Source organism: Cryptomeria japonica, unplaced genomic scaffold, assembly GCF_030272615.1.
Source record: "Cryptomeria japonica unplaced genomic scaffold, Sugi_1.0 HiC_scaffold_153, whole genome shotgun sequence".
In the NCBI taxonomy this organism is placed as follows: Eukaryota; Viridiplantae; Streptophyta; class Pinopsida; order Cupressales; family Cupressaceae; genus Cryptomeria; species Cryptomeria japonica.
This window is the reverse complement of record NW_026728975.1, coordinates 60,001-77,500: the sequence shown is the minus strand read 5'-3', so window position 1 is coordinate 77,500 and position 17,500 is coordinate 60,001. Positions and strand designations below refer to the sequence as shown.

Below are 17,500 nucleotides of genomic sequence, written 5' to 3'. Positions count from 1 at the left end.
TCGAAGCGGTCTAAGAATCGGGCGCACTTGGGGCGACTACCAGTGCCAACCCCTTATCCCGCGGTGCGTCCGACACACAGAAATTTCCAAGGCGGCCAAGGAGCCTCCCCGCATAGCAATCGGGGTGTGAGGTTACGGATGCAGCATTGATAGCAATCGAGGTGGGAGGCGAAGGATGCAGAAGTGAGAGCCGAGGGATGTAGCAGAGATAGCAATCGGGGTGTGTGATGCAGAAGAGATAGCAATCGAGGTGTGCGGTGGGAAGGGCCCAGCAGCCAGAATGCATGAAGCGACGGATGAAGCAGTGATGACAACCGGGCTGTGAGGAGAGGAGGGATGCAGCCAAGAAAGCAATCAGGGCTCGAGGCAAGGGATGCATCAAGGATAGCAATCATGTTGTGAGGCGAGATTCCAAAGGCTAAACGTGAGAGGCTGCAGGGTCGACTCAGAGAGGTCTATGCATGTGAGAGGCTGAAAGCAAGGTCAACTCGGAGCGGTCTATGCATCGGGCGCGCTTGGGGCGACTACCAGTGCCAACCCCTTATCCCGCGACGCGTCCGACAAAGAGAACGTTCCAAGGCGGCAGAGGAGGTTACCAGCCGAAGGATGCAGTAGCAATAACAGGTATAGTTCCGCGGCGGCCGAGAAGACTCACCGCATAGGAATCGGGATGCGAGGCGAGGGATGCGGCGGGAAGGCCCCGACGGCTAAACGGAAGAGGCTGCAGGGCCGCCTCGGAATGGTCCAAGCATCGGACGCGATTGGGACGACTACCAGTGCCAACCCCTTATCCCGCGATGCGTCCGATACACAGATAGTTCCAAGGCGGCCGAGGAGCCTCACCGCATATCAATCGGGGTGCGAGGCGAGGGATGGGGCGGGAAGGCCCCAACGGCTAGACGGAAGAGGCTTCAGGGCCACCTCGGAATGCTCCAAGCATCGGACGCGCTTGGGGCGACTACCAGTGCCAACCCCTTATCCCGCGATGCGTCCGATACACAGATGGTTCCAAGGCGGCCGAGGAGCCTCACCGCATAGCAATCGGGGGTGCGAGGCGAGGGATGGGGCGGGAAGGCCCCAACGGCTAGACGGAAGAGGCTTCAGGGCCGCCTCGGAATGGTCCAAGCATCGGACGCGCTTGGGGCGACTACCAGTGACAACCCCTCATCCCGCGATGCGTCCGATACGAAGATGGTTCCAAGGCGGCCGAGGAGCCTCACCGCATAGCAATCGGGGTGCGAGGTGGGGGATGCGGCGAGATGGCCCCAACGGCTAGACGGAAGAGGCCACAGGGCCGCGTCGGAATAGTCCAAGCATCGGACGCGCTTGGGGCGACTACCAGTGACAACCCCTTATCCCGCGATGCGTCCGATACGAAGATAGTTCCAAGGCGGCCGAGGAGCCTCACCGCATAGCAATCCGGGTGCGAGGTGGGGGATGCGGCGAGATGGCCCCAACGGCTAGACGGAAGAGGCTGCAGGGCCGCCTCGGAATAGTCCAAGCATCGGACGCGCTTGGGGCGACTACCAGTGACAACCCCTTATCCCGCGATGCTTCCGATACGAAGACAGTTCCAAGGCGGCCGAGGAGCCTCACCGCATAGCAATGGGGGTGCGAGGTGAGGGATGCGGCGAGATGGCCCCAACGGCTAGACGGAAGAGGCCACAGGGCCGCCTCGGAATAGTCCAAGCATCGGACGCGCTTGGGGCGACTACCAGTGACAACCCCTTATCCCGCGATGCATCCGATACGAAGATAGTTCCCAGGCGGCCGAGGAGCCTCACCGCATAGCAATCGGGGTGCGAGGCGAGGGATGCGGCGAGATGGCCCCAAAGGGTAGACGGAAGAGGCTGCGGGGCCGCCTCGGAATAGTCCAAGCATCGAACGCGCTTGGGGCGACTACCACTGCCAACCCCTTATCCCGCGATGCGTCCGATACACAGATAGTTCCGAGGCGGCCGAGGAGCTGGGGGATGCGGCGAGATGGCCCCAACGGCTAGACGGAAGAGGCTGCAGGGCCGCCTCGGAATAGTCCAAGCATCGGACGCGCTTGGGGCGACTACCAGTGACAACCCCTTATCCCGCGATGCGTCCGATACACAGATAGTTCCGAGGCGGCCAAGGCGGCCGAGGAGCCTCACCGCATAGCAATCGGGGTGCGAGGCAAGGGATGCGGCGAGAAGGACCCAACGGCTAGACGGAAGAGGCTTCAGGGCCGCCTCGGAATGGTCCAAGCATCGGACGCGCTTGGGGCGACTACCGTTGCCAACCCCTTATCCCGCGATGCGTCTGATACACAGATAGTTCCGAGGCGGCCGAGGAGCCTCACCGCATAGCAATCGGGTTGCGAGGCAGATTATTGGGAAGGGAACCCCCTGGGATGCGGCTCAAGCAGTGCCCAAAGGGACTGGAATGCGGAATCACATCGAGAGACCCAAATGCTATACGAGGGCTCAAATCGAATTATCGATTTGGCCACGACATGGACGCATCGGAACGACTACCTTTGCCGAACCACTCGCAATTGCATCCATACCGAAACCAATAGACATTTCCGTTAGAGCCCTCGCATAGCATTCGGGAATCTCGCATGCCCCTCTAAATCGACCAATGCTGGCGCTCAACGAAAATCCGAGCGCTACCACCGTTCGAGCGCCAGCATTGGTCGAGTTAGAGGGGCACGGGGGAGAATGCTCCAGTCAACACCTCCCCTATATAAGTTATTTGTCCGATTCTCGCACAACCGTAGTCTGCCTCGTCGAATCAAACAACGGTCCCAGATTCCGACTTCCGTTCCGTAGAGACCCAAAAGCTAGATGGAGGCTCGCAAGAAAGAGAGTCGGCGCATAGCAATCGGGTTTCTCGAACGTTTAGGGACCGAGCTCACTTGCGGATAGGGCAAAATCCGCCAAGCAACCCAAAAGCTAGACGGGGGCTCGAATCGAATCGCCTAGGCGGCCACAACAACGACGTGTTGGATCGACTACCAGTGCCAAACCATTCAGCAAGACTAGTCTGTGTCGAGGCCGGATAGAGATTCTCAGAGAGCGCCCGTATAGCATTTAGGAGACCTGCCGCGTCCCTCACACTCGACAAATGGTGGTGCACGTTTATAAATCCGAGCGATCCCAACCCTTTCAAGCACCAACATCGGTCGAGATAGAGGGGCACGGAGGGGGCTGCGTGAGACAACACAGTCCCCTATATAAGTTATTTGTCCGATTCTCACACATCCGAAGAATGGTCATCAAATCGGACAACAGCCCAAACTTCCGACTTCCGTCCCAGAAAGCCCAAGAGCTATCTAAAACGTTCATGGCCGGAACTCGATCGCGGCTATACCAGTCCGCCAAGCAACCCAAAAGCTAGACTGGAGCTCTAGTCGAATCACCTCTGTGGCCATTGCAAGGACGTGTTGGAGCGACTACCATTGCCGAACCATTCCGCAGGTCGAGTCCATACCAAGGCCGCATAGAGATTCACGATGAGCTCCTGCATAGCAATCAGGAGACTTGCCGTGTCCATCACAATCGATAAATCCTGGTGCAAGATTTTTGCATCCGAGCGCTCCAACCAGTCGAGCACCAGCATCAATCGACATAAACGGGCACGGGGGGAGGATGCTCGAGAACACTACCTCCCCTATATAAGTTATTTGTCCGATTCTCAAGCAGCCGAAGTCTGGTCATCGAATCGGGTCAAAGACCACAACTTCCGACTTTACCCACAATGCAAGTCATCGAATCGAACATCGGCCCCCGAGTCGGACTCCATGCGTATGTCAGGTCATCGGACCCAAATTCCGCCTTCCTGCGCATGGCGGGCCATCAATATCAACTCGGTCATCGGACCCAAACTCCGCCTTTCTGCGCATGGCACGCCTTCAAATCGGTCATCGGACCCAAATTCCGCCTTCCTGTGCATGGCGGGCCATCAACATCAACTCGGTCATCGGACCCAAATTCCGCCTTTCTGCGCATGGCACGCCATCAACTCGGTCATCGGACCCAAATTCCGCCTTCCTGCGCATGGCAGGTCATCGGACACAAATTCAGACCTCGCCAATATGCCTACGTATCGAATCGGTCATCGGACCCAACTTCCGACTTCATCCATACTGTAGGGTCTTTGAGGTTGGCGCGGTGCGCTCAACCCGGGGAGTCGACCCATCGAAGCATACACCTCCCCTATATAAGCTATTTGTCCGATTCCCACACCTGTGTAGTTTGCACCTCTGACCAGGACATCGACCCCAACTTCCGAACTCGACTGCAACGACGGCACCAGCGCCTTGGTGCGCACCTTGCGACGCACAGTCCCAACATTCGCCTTCCTGCACATGGCAGGTCATCGGACCCAAATTCCGACCTCGCGAGTATGCCTACATATCGAATCGGTCATCGGACACAACTTCCGACTTCATCCATACCGTAGGGTCTTTGAGGTTGGCGCGGTGCGCTCAACCCGGGGAGTCGACCCAACGAAGCATACACCTCCCCTATATAAGCTATTTGTCCGATTCCCACACCTGTGTAGTTTGCACCTCCGATCAGGACATCGACCCCAACTTCCGAACTCGCCTGCAACGACCGAACCAGCGCCTTGGTGCGCACCTTGCAACGCACAGTGCCAACATTCGCCTTCCTGCACATGGCAGGTCATCGGACCCAAATTCCGACCTCGCGAGTATGCCTACATATCGAATCGGTCATCGGACCCAACTTCCGACTTCATCCATACCGTAGGGTCTTTGAGGTTGGCGCGGTGCGCTCAACCCGGGGAGTCGACCCAACGAAGCATACACCTCCCCTATATAAGCTATTTGTCCGATTCCCACACCTGTGTAGCTTGCACCTCCGATCAGGACATCGACCCCAACTTCCGAACTCGACTAAAAAGACCGCACCAGCACCTTGGTGTGCACCTTGCAACGCACAGTGCCAACATTCGCCTTCCTGCACATGGCAGGTCATCGGACCCAAATTCCGACCTCATGAGCATACCTACTAATCGAATCGGTCATCGGACCCAACTTCCGACTTCATCCATACCGTAGGGTCTTTGAGGTTGGCGCGGTGCGCTCAACCTGGGGAGTCGACCCATCGAAGCATACACCTCCCCTATATAAGCTATTTGTCCGATTCCGACACCTGTGTAGTTTGCACCTCCGCTCAGGACATCGACCCCAACTTCCGAACTCGCCTGCAACGACCGAACCAGCGCCTTGGTGCGCACCAAAAGTGCGCACTTTTGGAGGGCACTTTTGTGCGCTCCAAAGGTGCGCACTTTTGGAGGGCACTTTTGTGCGCTCCAAAGGTGCGCACTTTTGGAGGGCACTTTTTGGAGGGCACTTTTGTGCGCTCCAAAGGTGCGCACTTTTGGAGGGCACTTTTTGGAGGGCACTTTTCTGCGCTCCAAAGGTGCGCACTTTTGGAGGGCACTTTTTGGAGGGCACTTTTCTGCGCTCCAAAGGTGCGCACTTTTGGAGGGCACTTTTTGGAGGGCACTTTTCTGCGCTCCAAAGGTGCGCACTTTTGGAGGGCACTTTTTGGAGGGCACTTTTCTGCGCTCCAAAGGTGCGCACTTTTGGAGGGCACTTTTGTGCACTCCAAAGGTGCACACTTTTGGAGGGCACTTTTTGGAGGGCACTTTTCTGCACTCCAAAGGTGCGCACTTTTGGAGGGCACTTTTTGGAGGGCACTTTTGTGCGCTCCAAAGGTGCGCACTTTTGGAGGGCACTTTTTGGAGGGCACTTTTGTGCGCTCCAAAGGTGCGCACTTTTGGAGGGCACTTTTGTGCACTCCAAAGGTGCGCACTTTTGGAGGGCACTTTTCCTGCGCTCCAAAGGTGCACACCTAGGTGAGCACCTTCGACCACACCTTGTAGCACACCAAACTCTGACTTTCGACTTCATCCGCAATGCAGGGTCTTTGAGGTTGGCGCAATGCGCACAACCAGGGGAGTCGACCCATCAAACCCAACACCTCCCCTATATAAGCTATTTGTCTGATTCTCATACATGCGTAGCCTGCAGGAGCAATTAGGACATCGACCCCAACTTTCGGCTTCTAAACGAAAACAAGGTCTTTGAGGTTGGTGTAATGCGAACAACTAGGGGAGTCAACCCATCAAACCCAACACCTCCCCTATATAAGCTATTTGTCTGATTCTCATACATGTGTAGTCTACAGGAGCAATTAGGACATCGACCCCAACTTTTGACTTCTTAACGAAAACAAGGTCTTTGAGGTTGACGTAATGCGCACAACCAGGGGAGTCGACCCATCAAACCCAACACCTCCCCTATATAAGCTATTTGTCCGATTCTCATACATGTGTAGCCTACAGGAGCCATTAGGACATTGACCCCAACTTTTGACTTCTTAACGAAAACAAGGTCTTTGAGGTTGGCGTAATGCGCACAACCAAGGGAGTTGACCCATCAAACCCAACACCTCCCCTATATAAGCTATTTGTCTGATTCTCATACATGTGTAGCCTGCAACAACGATTAGGACATCCACCCCAACTTCTGAATTCGTCTGCGTTGACCGCACCAAAGGTGCACGCCTTGGTGCTCACCAAAATCCGACTTCCGACTTCTTCTGCTATGCGGGGTCTTTGAGGTTGGCGCAGTGCGCACAACCAGGGGAGTCAACCCACCGAATGCAACACCTCCCCTATATAAGCTATTTGTCTGATTCTCATACATGCGTAGACTGCAGCAATGATTAGGACATCCACCCCAACTTTTGACTTCTTAAACAAGACAGGGTCTTTGAAGTTGGTGCAGTGCACACAACCAGGGGAGTCGACCCATCAAACGCAACACCTCCCCTATATAAAGCTATTTGTCCGATTCTCATACGTGTAGTCTGCAGCAGCGATTAGGACATCGACCCCAACTTCCGAATTCGTTTGCATTGACCGCACCAAAGGTGCACGCCTTGGTGTGCACCTTGGAGTGCACTTTGGTGCTCACCTCGGTGCACACTTTGGTGTGCACCTCGGTGTGCACCAAAGGTGCGCACCTTGGAGCGCACCAAAGGTGTACACTTTGGAGCGCACCACATAGGGTCTTTGAGAGGTTGGCGCAGTGCGCACACCAAGGTGGGTGTTGAGGTGCGTGCCGAGGTGGGTGGGTGCTAGGGTGCGCTCCATGGTGGGTGCCAGGGTGGGTGCGTGCTAGGGTGGATTCCAAAGAGGGTCATAGGGTGGGTGCCAAGGTGGGTTGGTGATATAGTGGGTTCAAAGGTGGGTACTAGGGTGGGTTCCAAGGTGGGTCACAAGTTGGGTGCCAGGATGCGTGGGTGTTAGGTTGGGTGCCAAGGTGGGCTCCTGCGTGGGTGGGTGCTAGGGTGGGTTTCAAGGTGGACGCGAGGGCGGGTGCCAAGGTGGGTAACAAGTTGGGTGTTAGGATGGGTGAGTGCTAGAGTGGGTGCCAAGGTGGGTGGGTGCTAAGGTGGATGCCAAGGTGGTTCACAGGGTGGGTGGGTTCTAGGGTGAGTTCCAAGGTGGGTCACAGGTTTAGTGCTAGGGTGCGTGTCAAGGCGGGTGTCGAGGTGCCTGGGTGCTAGGGTGTGGATGCCAATGTGGGTCATAGGGTGGGTACTAGGGTGGGCTGCAATGTGGGTGCCAAGGTGGGTAACATGCTCGGTTGGTTCTAAATTGGGTGTCAGGGTGGGTGTGCACCCACCTTGCCCGAGGTGGGTGCCAAGGTGCCAGTGTGGGTGGGTGCTAAGGTGGATGCCAAGGTGGGTGAGAAGGTGGGTGATAGGTTGAGTGGTAGGATGGGTGGGTGCCAAGATGGGTCACAGGGTGGGTGCAAGGGTGGGTAGGTGCTAGGGTTGGTGTCAGGGTGGGTGGGTGCTAGGTTGGGTTCCAAGGTGGGTGCGAGGGTGAGTGTCAAGGTGGGTCACAGGTTAGGTGCTAGGATGGGTGAGTGCTAGGGTGCAAAGGTGCCAGGGTGGGTGCTAGGATGGGTCGATGCTAGGGTGAGTGGCAAGGTGGGTCCACAAGTGTCAAGGTGGGTGCCGAGGTGGGTGCCAACTTGGGTTCCAAGGTGGGTGCCAAGTGGGCGACTGCTATGGTGGATGCCAAGGTGGGTCACGGGGTGGGTGCCAAGTTGCTAGGTTGTGTTCCAAGGTGGGTGCCAACGTGGCTGCTAGGGTGCGTGGGTTAAAGGGTGTGTCACAACGTGGGTGCCAGGATGGGTGCGCACCCACACTGGCCAAGACGGGTGCAAGGTTGGGTTCCAAGCCCGGTCACAGGCTGGGTGCTAGGATGGGTGGGTGCCAAGGTGGGCACCAGGGTGGGTGCACCCACCCTGGCCAAGGTGGGTCACGGGGTGGGTCCTAGGGTGGGTAACGGGGTGGGTACTAAGGTGCGTGCCAAGGTGGGTCATGGGGTGGGTGCCAAGGTGGGCACCAGGGTGGGTGTGCACCAACCCTAGCCAGGGTAGGTCACGGGGTGGTTGTCGGGGTGGGCGTCAAGGAGCCAAGGTGGGTGGCAAGTAGCCAAGTTGCGTGCCAAGGTGGGTGTCGGGGTGGGTGCCAAGGATCCAAGGTGGGTGCCAAGGAACCAAGGTGGGTGTCTGGGTGGGTGCCGAGGTGGGAGCCAGGGTGGGTCCCAAGGTGAGTGCAAAGGTGGGTGCCAGGGTCAAGGTGAGTGCCAATGTGGGTTCCAAGGTGCCAGGGTCAGGGTGAGTGCCAATGTGGGTTCAAAGGTGCTAAGTTGGGTGCGAGGTTGGGTGCGAGGGTGGGTGGGTGCCAAGGTGTGCTAGGTGGAAGCCCGGGTGGGTCGGCATCCCATGGGTGTCGAGTTGGGTGCCTGATGGGTGCTTCTTGTCAAGTTTTAGTCGTCGGGACTCATTTCGAGCCTTAGAGGTCGTTTCTTGTCCGGTTGCCCTGTCTTCGACCTGGGAACCCAATTTTGGTCCTCGGGTCCCATTTTTTTTTGTCTCGCATCCCACTTTTGGCCTGTGGCCTTTTCGGGGTCGATTCTCGTTTTGGGCATCAGAGCATGTTTCTTCTCCTAAAACCCAATATTTGTTTATTAAGTCTCGGAACACATTTTTGTTCTCGTGGACCCATCATGGGTCTTGGAACGCATTTGTGGTCCTTGGGTCCCATTTTGCATCCCGAAACTTGTGTTTTGGTGCTTGATCCCTATTTTGGGTGCCCACCTTGCACCAAGTGCGCACCCGGGGCAAACCGAGCGCCTTGGTGCACCGGGGCAAGATCGAGCGTGCACCCGAGGCGCCCCGAACATGCACCAAGGTGCACTCGGCCCACATGTGAGCGCAGGTCGTTGCGCCCGAGGTGGTGTGTGGGCACCGCGTTGCAGACGGGACACTGCACGCACACGACGCCCCGTCCAGGTGCACGCACGTAGGCCGGGCCGGGTGCACACCCGACGCCCTAGCAAGGTGCGCGCACCCGGGCAGGGCTCACACTTGGCGAACGGGGCGCACTTCGCGAGGGAGGGTGTGCACCTCGACGGGGGTGGGTGGCCGGGGTGGATTCGCACGTGGGTCGCGGTTTGCTAAGTACACACTGCGACAAGCTCATAACGGGTGCGATCATACCAGCGTTAGTGCACCGGATCCCATCAGAACTCCGCAGTTAAGCGCGCTTGGGCCGGAGTAGTACTGGGATGGGTGACCTCCCGGGAAGTCCCGGTGTTGCACCCTTTTTTAGTTTTTCGCCGGGCGTCGCAATGCTATTTGAATAAACCTTTTGCCCGTTTGCGTTCTCGTCGGGGCCGGGCCGGGCCGGGGTGCGCTGCCCGCACTACCGCGCGCGCGGGGGCGACACCGAGCGCGCACCCGAGGCGCCCCGAGCACACAGGCCACGGTGCAACCCGGGCGTTGTGCGCGCACCCCGGTGCGCCCGAGGTGCTGCGCGCGCACCCAGGTGAAATCGGTGTGCACCTCGGCCAGTGCGCGCTCGGTCGAGTCGCGCACGTTGGCCAAGGTGCACGGTGATGTTTCTTACTCTAAGGTTCCGCACCAGACGCCCGGGACAGGTGAGCGAAGCTGGGCGGGGCCGGGTGCGCGGCCGGGGCAGGTGCACGCAGCTGGAGAGAGCTTTGGAGCACACCAGAGGTGCGCACCTTGGAGCACACTTCGGAGCGCACCAATGATGCGCTCCATTCAAAAGTTTCCTGAAAAGGCAAAAAAAGTTGAGATTATAGAATTTCCCACTTGAGAGATTGTAAAAAAAAAAAATTTAAAATGAAGGAAACGCGGGTGCCAAGGTGTGCGCGCCCGGGTGCGCAGCCCAGCCAAGGTGTGCGCACCAAGGCGCCCACCCTGGCGAAGGTGCACGCAAGGTGCGCACCCGAGGCAAACCGGACAATTAACCCAACTTTCGACTTCGCGCGCACCTGCGCACCTTGGAGCGCACTTCGGAGCGCTCCTTGGTGCGCACCAATCTTGGGCACCTCGGAGTGCACCATGGCGCCCACCAAGGTGCGCACCCGGGGCAAACCGAGCTCCGACTTCGTGCGCACCTTGGAGCGCACGAAAGGTGCGCACCATGGCGCCCACCAAGGTGCGCAGCCCAGCCAAGGCGTGCGCATCAAGGTGCGCACCCTGGCGAAGGTGCGCACCCGGGGCAAACCGAGCTCCGACTTCGTGCGCACCTTGGAGCGCACAAAGGGTGCGCAACCCAGCCAAGGTGTGCGCACCCCGGGCAAACCGAGCTCCGAATCGTGCGCACCTTGGAGCACACTTCGGAGCCCTCCTTGGTGCGCACCGATGTTGCGCACCTCGGAGCGCACCCGGGGAAAACAATGCAATTAACCCGACTTTCGACTTCGTGGGCACCTCGGAGCGCTCTCGGGTTCGCACCTCGGAGCACACCGAGGTGCGCACCTTTGATGCGCTGCCTTCACCAATTTCCAGAAAAGGCAAGAAAACATTGAGAAGGTGTGCGCACCGAGGTGCCCACCCTGGCGAAGGTGCACGCGAGGTGCGCACCCGGGGCAAACCGGGCTCCGACTTCGTGCACGCCATGCTGCGCACCTTGGAGGGCCATGGTGCGCACCTTGGAGCACACTTCGGAGCGCTCAATGGTGCCCAACCCAGCCAAGGTGCCCACCGCGGCGAAGGTGCACGCGAGGTGCGCACCCGGGGCAAACCGGGCTCCGACTTCGTGCACGCCGCACCTTGGAGCACACTTCGGAGCGCTCCTTGGTGCGCACCAGGGCGCGCAACCCAGCCGAGGTGCCCACCCCGGCGAAGGTGCACGCGGGGTGCGCACTCGGGGCAAACCGGGCTCCGACTTCGTGCACGCCATGGTGCCCACCGCGGCGAAGGTGCACGCGAGGTGCGCACCCGGGGCAAACCGGGCTCCGACTTCGTGCACGCCGCACCTTGGAGCACACTTCGGAGCGCTCCTTGGTGCGCACCAGGGCGCGCAACCCAGCCGAGGTGCCCACCCCGGCGAAGGTGCACGCGAGGTGCGCACCCGGGGCAAACCGGGCTCCGACTTCGTGCACGCCATGGTGCCCACCGCGGCGAAGGTGCACGCGAGGTGCGCACCCGGGGCAAACTGGGCTCCGACTTCGTGCACGCCGCACCTTGGAGCACACTTCGGAGCGCTCCTTGGTGCGCACCATGGTGCCCACCAGGGCGCGCAACCCCGCCGAAGGTGCACGCGAGGTGCGCACCCGGGGCAAACCGGGCTCCGACTTCGTGCACGCCGCACCTTGGAGCACACTTCGGAGCGCTCCTTGGTGCGCACCAGGGCGCGCAACCCCGCCGAAGGTGCACGCGAGGTGCGCACCCGGGGCAAACCGGGCTCCGACTTCGTGCACGCCATGGTGCGCACCAGGGTGCCCACCGCGGCGAAGGTGCGCACCCGGGGCAAACCGGGCTCCGACTTCGTGCACGCCGCACCTTGGAGCACACTTCGGAGCGCTCCTTGGTGCGCACCAGGGCGCGCAACCCAGCCGAGGTGCCCACCCCGGCGAAGGTGCACGCGAGGTGCGCACCCGGGGCAAACCGGGCTCCGACTTCGTGCACGCCATGGTGCCCACCGCGGCGAAGGTGCGCACCCGGGGCAAACCGGGCTAGGACTTCGTGCACGCCGCACCTTGGAGCACACTTTGGAGCGCTCCTTGGTGCGCACCATGGTGCCCACCAGGCCGCGCAACCCAGCCAAGGTGTGCGCACCAAGGTGCACGCGAGGTGCGCACCCGGGGCAAACCGGGGTCCGGCTTCGTGCACGCCGCACCTTGGAGCACACATCGGGGCGCTCCCGGGTTCGCACCGGCGTTGCGCACCGTGGTGGGCACCTCGGAGCGCACCGTGGTGGGCACCTCGGAGCACACCAAGGTGGGCAGCGAGGTGCGCACCTTTGATGCGATGCCTTCACTAATTTCCATAAAAGGCAAAAAAAAACGAGATTTTAAAATTTCCGTTTTGAAAGATAGTGAGAAAAAGGGAATGCTGGTGCCATCTTGAGCCCGCCCTGGTGCGCAGCCCAGCCAAGGTGTGCGCACCAAGGTGCCCACCCTGGCGAAGGTGCGCGCCCGGGCAATTAACCCAACTTCCAACTTCGCGCGCGCCAGGGTGGGAGCGCACCCAACAACCGGGCCTGGGAAGAGCCAATGCGAGAAACCCCACCAAACGCTCTGACAAAAAAAGAGGGGGCGCTCCAGTAACCCCGCTTCGGAGCGCACCCTGGGCAAACCCAGCCAGGGTGCCCACCCCGGCCAAGGTGCAGGCGAGGTGCGCACCCGGGGCAAACCGGGCTCCGACAACGTGCACGCCGCACCTTGGAGCACACTTCGTAGCGCTCCCGGGTGCGCACCTCAGAGCACACCAAGGTGGGCAGCGAGGTGCGCACCTTTGATGCGCTGCCTTCACTAATTTCCAGAAAAGGCAAAAAAAAGAGGAGATTTTAAAATTTCCGTTTTGAAAGATAGTGAAAAAAACGGAACGCGGGTGCCATCTTGAGCCCGCCCTGGTGCACAGCCCAGGTAAGGTGCCCACCCTGGCAAAGGTGCGCACCCGGGCAATTAACCCTACTTCCGACTTCGTGCGCGCCAGGGTGGCAACCGGGCCTGGGAAGAGCCAATGCGAGAAACCCCACCAAACGCTCCGACAAAAAAAGAGGCGGCGCTCCAATAACCCCGCTTCGGAGCGCAGCCGGGGCAAACCCAGCCAAGGTGCCCACCCCGACGAAGGTGCACGCGAGGTGCGCACCCGGGGCAAACCGGGCTCCGACAACGTGCACGCAGCACCTTGGAGCACACTTCGAAGCACTCCCGGGTGCCCACCGGCGTTGCGCACCGTGGTGGGCAGCGAGGTGCGCACCTTTGATGCGCTGCCTTCACTAATTTCCAGAAAAGGCAAAAAAAAATGAGATTTTAAAATTTCCGTTTTGAAAGATAGTGAAAAAAACGGAACGCGGGTGCCATCTTGAGCCCGCCCTGGTGCGCAGCCCAGGCAAGGCATGCGCACCAAGGTGCCCACCCGCGGTGCACGCCCGGGGCAAACCGGGCTCCGACTTCGTGCAGGCCGCACCTTGGAGCACACTTCGGAGCGCTCCTTGGTGCGCACCATGGTGCCCACCAGGGCGCACCCGGGGCAAACCGGGCTCCGACTTCGTGCACGCCGCACCTTGGAGCACACATCGGAGCGCTCCCAGGTTCGCACCAGCGTTGCGCACCTTTGATGCGCTGCCTTCACTAATTTCCAGAAAAGGCAAAAAAAAACGATATTTTAAAATTTCCGTTCTGAAAGATAGTGAAAAAAACGGAACGCGGGTGCCATCTTGAGCCCTTCCTGGTGCGCAGCCCAGGCAAGTTGTGCGCACCAAGGTGCCCACCCTGGCGGAGGTGCGCGCCCGGGGCAAACCGGGCTCCGACTTCGTGCACTGCATGGTGCCCACCAAGGCGCGCAACCCAGCCAAGGTGCCCACCGCAGCGAAGGTGCACGCGAGGTGCGCACCCGAGGTGCACACCCGGGGCAAACCGAGCTCCGACTTCGTGCACGCCGCACCTTGGAGCACACTTCAGAGCGCTCCTTGGTGCGCACCAGGGCGCGCAACCCAGCCAAGGTGCTCACCCCGGCGAAGGTGCACGCGAGGTGCGCACCCGGGGCAAGCCGGGCTCGGACTTCGTGCACGCCGCACCTTGGAGCACACATCGGAGCGCTCCCGGGTTCGCACCAGCATTGCGCACCTTTGATGCGCTGCCTTCACTAATTTCCAGAAAAGGCAAAAAAAAAAAAAAAACGAGATTTTAAAATTTCCGTTTTGAAAGATAGTGAAAAAAACGGAACGCGGGTGCCATCTTGAGCCCGCCCTGGTGTGCAGCCCAGGCAAGTTGTGCGCACCAAGGCACCCACCCTGGCCAAGGTGGGTCACGGGGTGGGTCCTAGGGTGGGTAACGGGGTGGGTACTAAGGTGCGTGCCAAGGTGGGTCATGGGGTGGGTGCCAAGGTGGGCACCAGGGTGGGTGTGCACCAACCCTAGCCAGGGTAGGTCACGGGGTGGTTGTCGGGGTGGGCGTCAAGGAGCCAAGGTGGGTGGCAAGTAGCCAAGTTGCGTGCCAAGGTGGGTGTCGGGGTGGGTGCCAAGGATCCAAGGTGGGTGCCAAGGAACCAAGGTGGGTGTCTGGGTGGGTGCCGAGGTGGGAGCCAGGGTGGGTCCCAAGGTGAGTGCAAAGGTGGGTGCCAGGGTCAAGGTGAGTGCCAATGTGGGTTCCAAGGTGCCAGGGTCAGGGTGAGTGCCAATGTGGGTTCAAAGGTGCTAAGTTGGGTGCGAGGTTGGGTGCGAGGGTGGGTGGGTGCCAAGGTGTGCTAGGTGGAAGCCCGGGTGGGTCGGCATCCCATGGGTGTCGAGTTGGGTGCCTGATGGGTGCTTCTTGTCAAGTTTTAGTCGTCGGGACTCATTTCGAGCCTTAGAGGTCGTTTCTTGTCCGGTTGCCCTGTCTTCGACCTGGGAACCCAATTTTGGTCCTCGGGTCCCATTTTTTTTTGTCTCGCATCCCACTTTTGGCCTGTGGCCTTTTCGGGGTCGATTCTCGTTTTGGGCATCAGAGCATGTTTCTTCTCCTAAAACCCAATATTTGTTTATTAAGTCTCGGAACACATTTTTGTTCTCGTGGACCCATCATGGGTCTTGGAACGCATTTGTGGTCCTTGGGTCCCATTTTGCATCCCGAAACTTGTGTTTTGGTGCTTGATCCCTATTTTGGGTGCCCACCTTGCACCAAGTGCGCACCCGGGGCAAACCGAGCGCCTTGGTGCACCGGGGCAAGATCGAGCGTGCACCCGAGGCGCCCCGAACATGCACCAAGGTGCACTCGGCCCACATGTGAGCGCAGGTCGTTGCGCCCGAGGTGGTGTGTGGGCACCGCGTTGCAGACGGGACACTGCACGCACACGACGCCCCGTCCAGGTGCACGCACGTAGGCCGGGCCGGGTGCACACCCGACGCCCTAGCAAGGTGCGCGCACCCGGGCAGGGCTCACACTTGGCGAACGGGGCGCACTTCGCGAGGGAGGGTGTGCACCTCGACGGGGGTGGGTGGCCGGGGTGGATTCGCACGTGGGTCGCGGTTTGCTAAGTACACACTGCGACAAGCTCATAACGGGTGCGATCATACCAGCGTTAGTGCACCGGATCCCATCAGAACTCCGCAGTTAAGCGCGCTTGGGCCGGAGTAGTACTGGGATGGGTGACCTCCCGGGAAGTCCCGGTGTTGCACCCTTTTTTAGTTTTTCGCCGGGCGTCGCAATGCTATTTGAATAAACCTTTTGCCCGTTTGCGTTCTCGTCGGGGCCGGGCCGGGCCGGGGTGCGCTGCCCGCACTACCGCGCGCGCGGGGGCGACACCGAGCGCGCACCCGAGGCGCCCCGAGCACACAGGCCACGGTGCAACCCGGGCGTTGTGCGCGCACCCCGGTGCGCCCGAGGTGCTGCGCGCGCACCCAGGTGAAATCGGTGTGCACCTCGGCCAGTGCGCGCTCGGTCGAGTCGCGCACGTTGGCCAAGGTGCACGGTGATGTTTCTTACTCTAAGGTTCCGCACCAGACGCCCGGGACAGGTGAGCGAAGCTGGGCGGGGCCGGGTGCGCGGCCGGGGCAGGTGCACGCAGCTAGAGAGAGCTTTGGAGCACACCAGAGGTGCGCACCTTGGAGCACACTTCGGAGCGCACCAATGATGCGCTCCATTCAAAAGTTTCCTGAAAAGGCAAAAAAAGTTGAGATTATAGAATTTCCCACTTGAGAGATTGTAAAAAAAAAAAATTTAAAATGAAGGAAACGCGGGTGCCAAGGTGTGCGCGCCCGGGTGCGCAGCCCAGCCAAGGTGTGCGCACCAAGGCGCCCACCCTGGCGAAGGTGCACGCAAGGTGCGCACCCGAGGCAAACCGGACAATTAACCCAACTTTCGACTTCGCGCGCACCTGCGCACCTTGGAGCGCACTTCGGAGCGCTCCTTGGTGCGCACCAATCTTGGGCACCTCGGAGTGCACCATGGCGCCCACCAAGGTGCGCACCCGGGGCAAACCGAGCTCCGACTTCGTGCGCACCTTGGAGCGCACGAAAGGTGCGCACCATGGCGCCCACCAAGGTGCGCAGCCCAGCCAAGGCGTGCGCATCAAGGTGCGCACCCTGGCGAAGGTGCGCACCCGGGGCAAACCGAGCTCCGACTTCGTGCGCACCTTGGAGCGCACAAAGGGTGCGCAACCCAGCCAAGGTGTGCGCACCCCGGGCAAACCGAGCTCCGAATCGTGCGCACCTTGGAGCACACTTCGGAGCCCTCCTTGGTGCGCACCGATGTTGCGCACCTCGGAGCGCACCCGGGGAAAACAATGCAATTAACCCGACTTTCGACTTCGTGGGCACCTCGGAGCGCTCTCGGGTTCGCACCTCGGAGCACACCGAGGTGCGCACCTTTGATGCGCTGCCTTCACCAATTTCCAGAAAAGGCAAGAAAACATTGAGAAGGTGTGCGCACCGAGGTGCCCACCCTGGCGAAGGTGCACGCGAGGTGCGCACCCGGGGCAAACCGGGCTCCGACTTCGTGCACGCCATGCTGCGCACCTTGGAGGGCCATGGTGCGCACCTTGGAGCACACTTCGGAGCGCTCAATGGTGCCCAACCCAGCCAAGGTGCCCACCGCGGCGAAGGTGCACGCGAGGTGCGCACCCGGGGCAAACCGGGCTCCGACTTCGTGCACGCCGCACCTTGGAGCACACTTCGGAGCGCTCCTTGGTGCGCACCAGGGCGCGCAACCCAGCCGAGGTGCCCACCCCGGCGAAGGTGCACGCGGGGTGCGCACCCGGGGCAAACCGGGCTCCGACTTCGTGCACGCCATGGTGCCCACCGCGCCAAGGTGCACGCGAGGTGCGCACCCGGGGCAAACCGGGCTCCGACTTCGTGCACGCCGCACCTTGGAGCACACTTCGGAGCGCTCCTTGGTGCGCACCAGGGCGCGCAACCCAGCCGAGGTGCCCACCCCGGCGAAGGTGCACGCGAGGTGC

General features: G+C 60.3%; 2 non-coding genes across 2 annotated transcripts; both read left to right on the top strand.

The window, feature by feature from the left end:
* Positions 1–9,572: 9,572 nt before the first annotated feature.
* On the top strand, positions 9,573–9,691 carry LOC131866710 (5S ribosomal RNA). Its single transcript, XR_009365310.1, has one exon. It is a non-coding gene; the product is annotated as a 5S ribosomal RNA (ribosomal RNA).
* Positions 9,692–15,606: 5,915 nt separating this feature from the next.
* Positions 15,607–15,725, top strand: LOC131866757 (5S ribosomal RNA). Its single transcript, XR_009365357.1, has one exon. It is a non-coding gene; the product is annotated as a 5S ribosomal RNA (ribosomal RNA).
* The last annotated feature ends 1,775 nt before the right edge of the window (positions 15,726–17,500 follow it).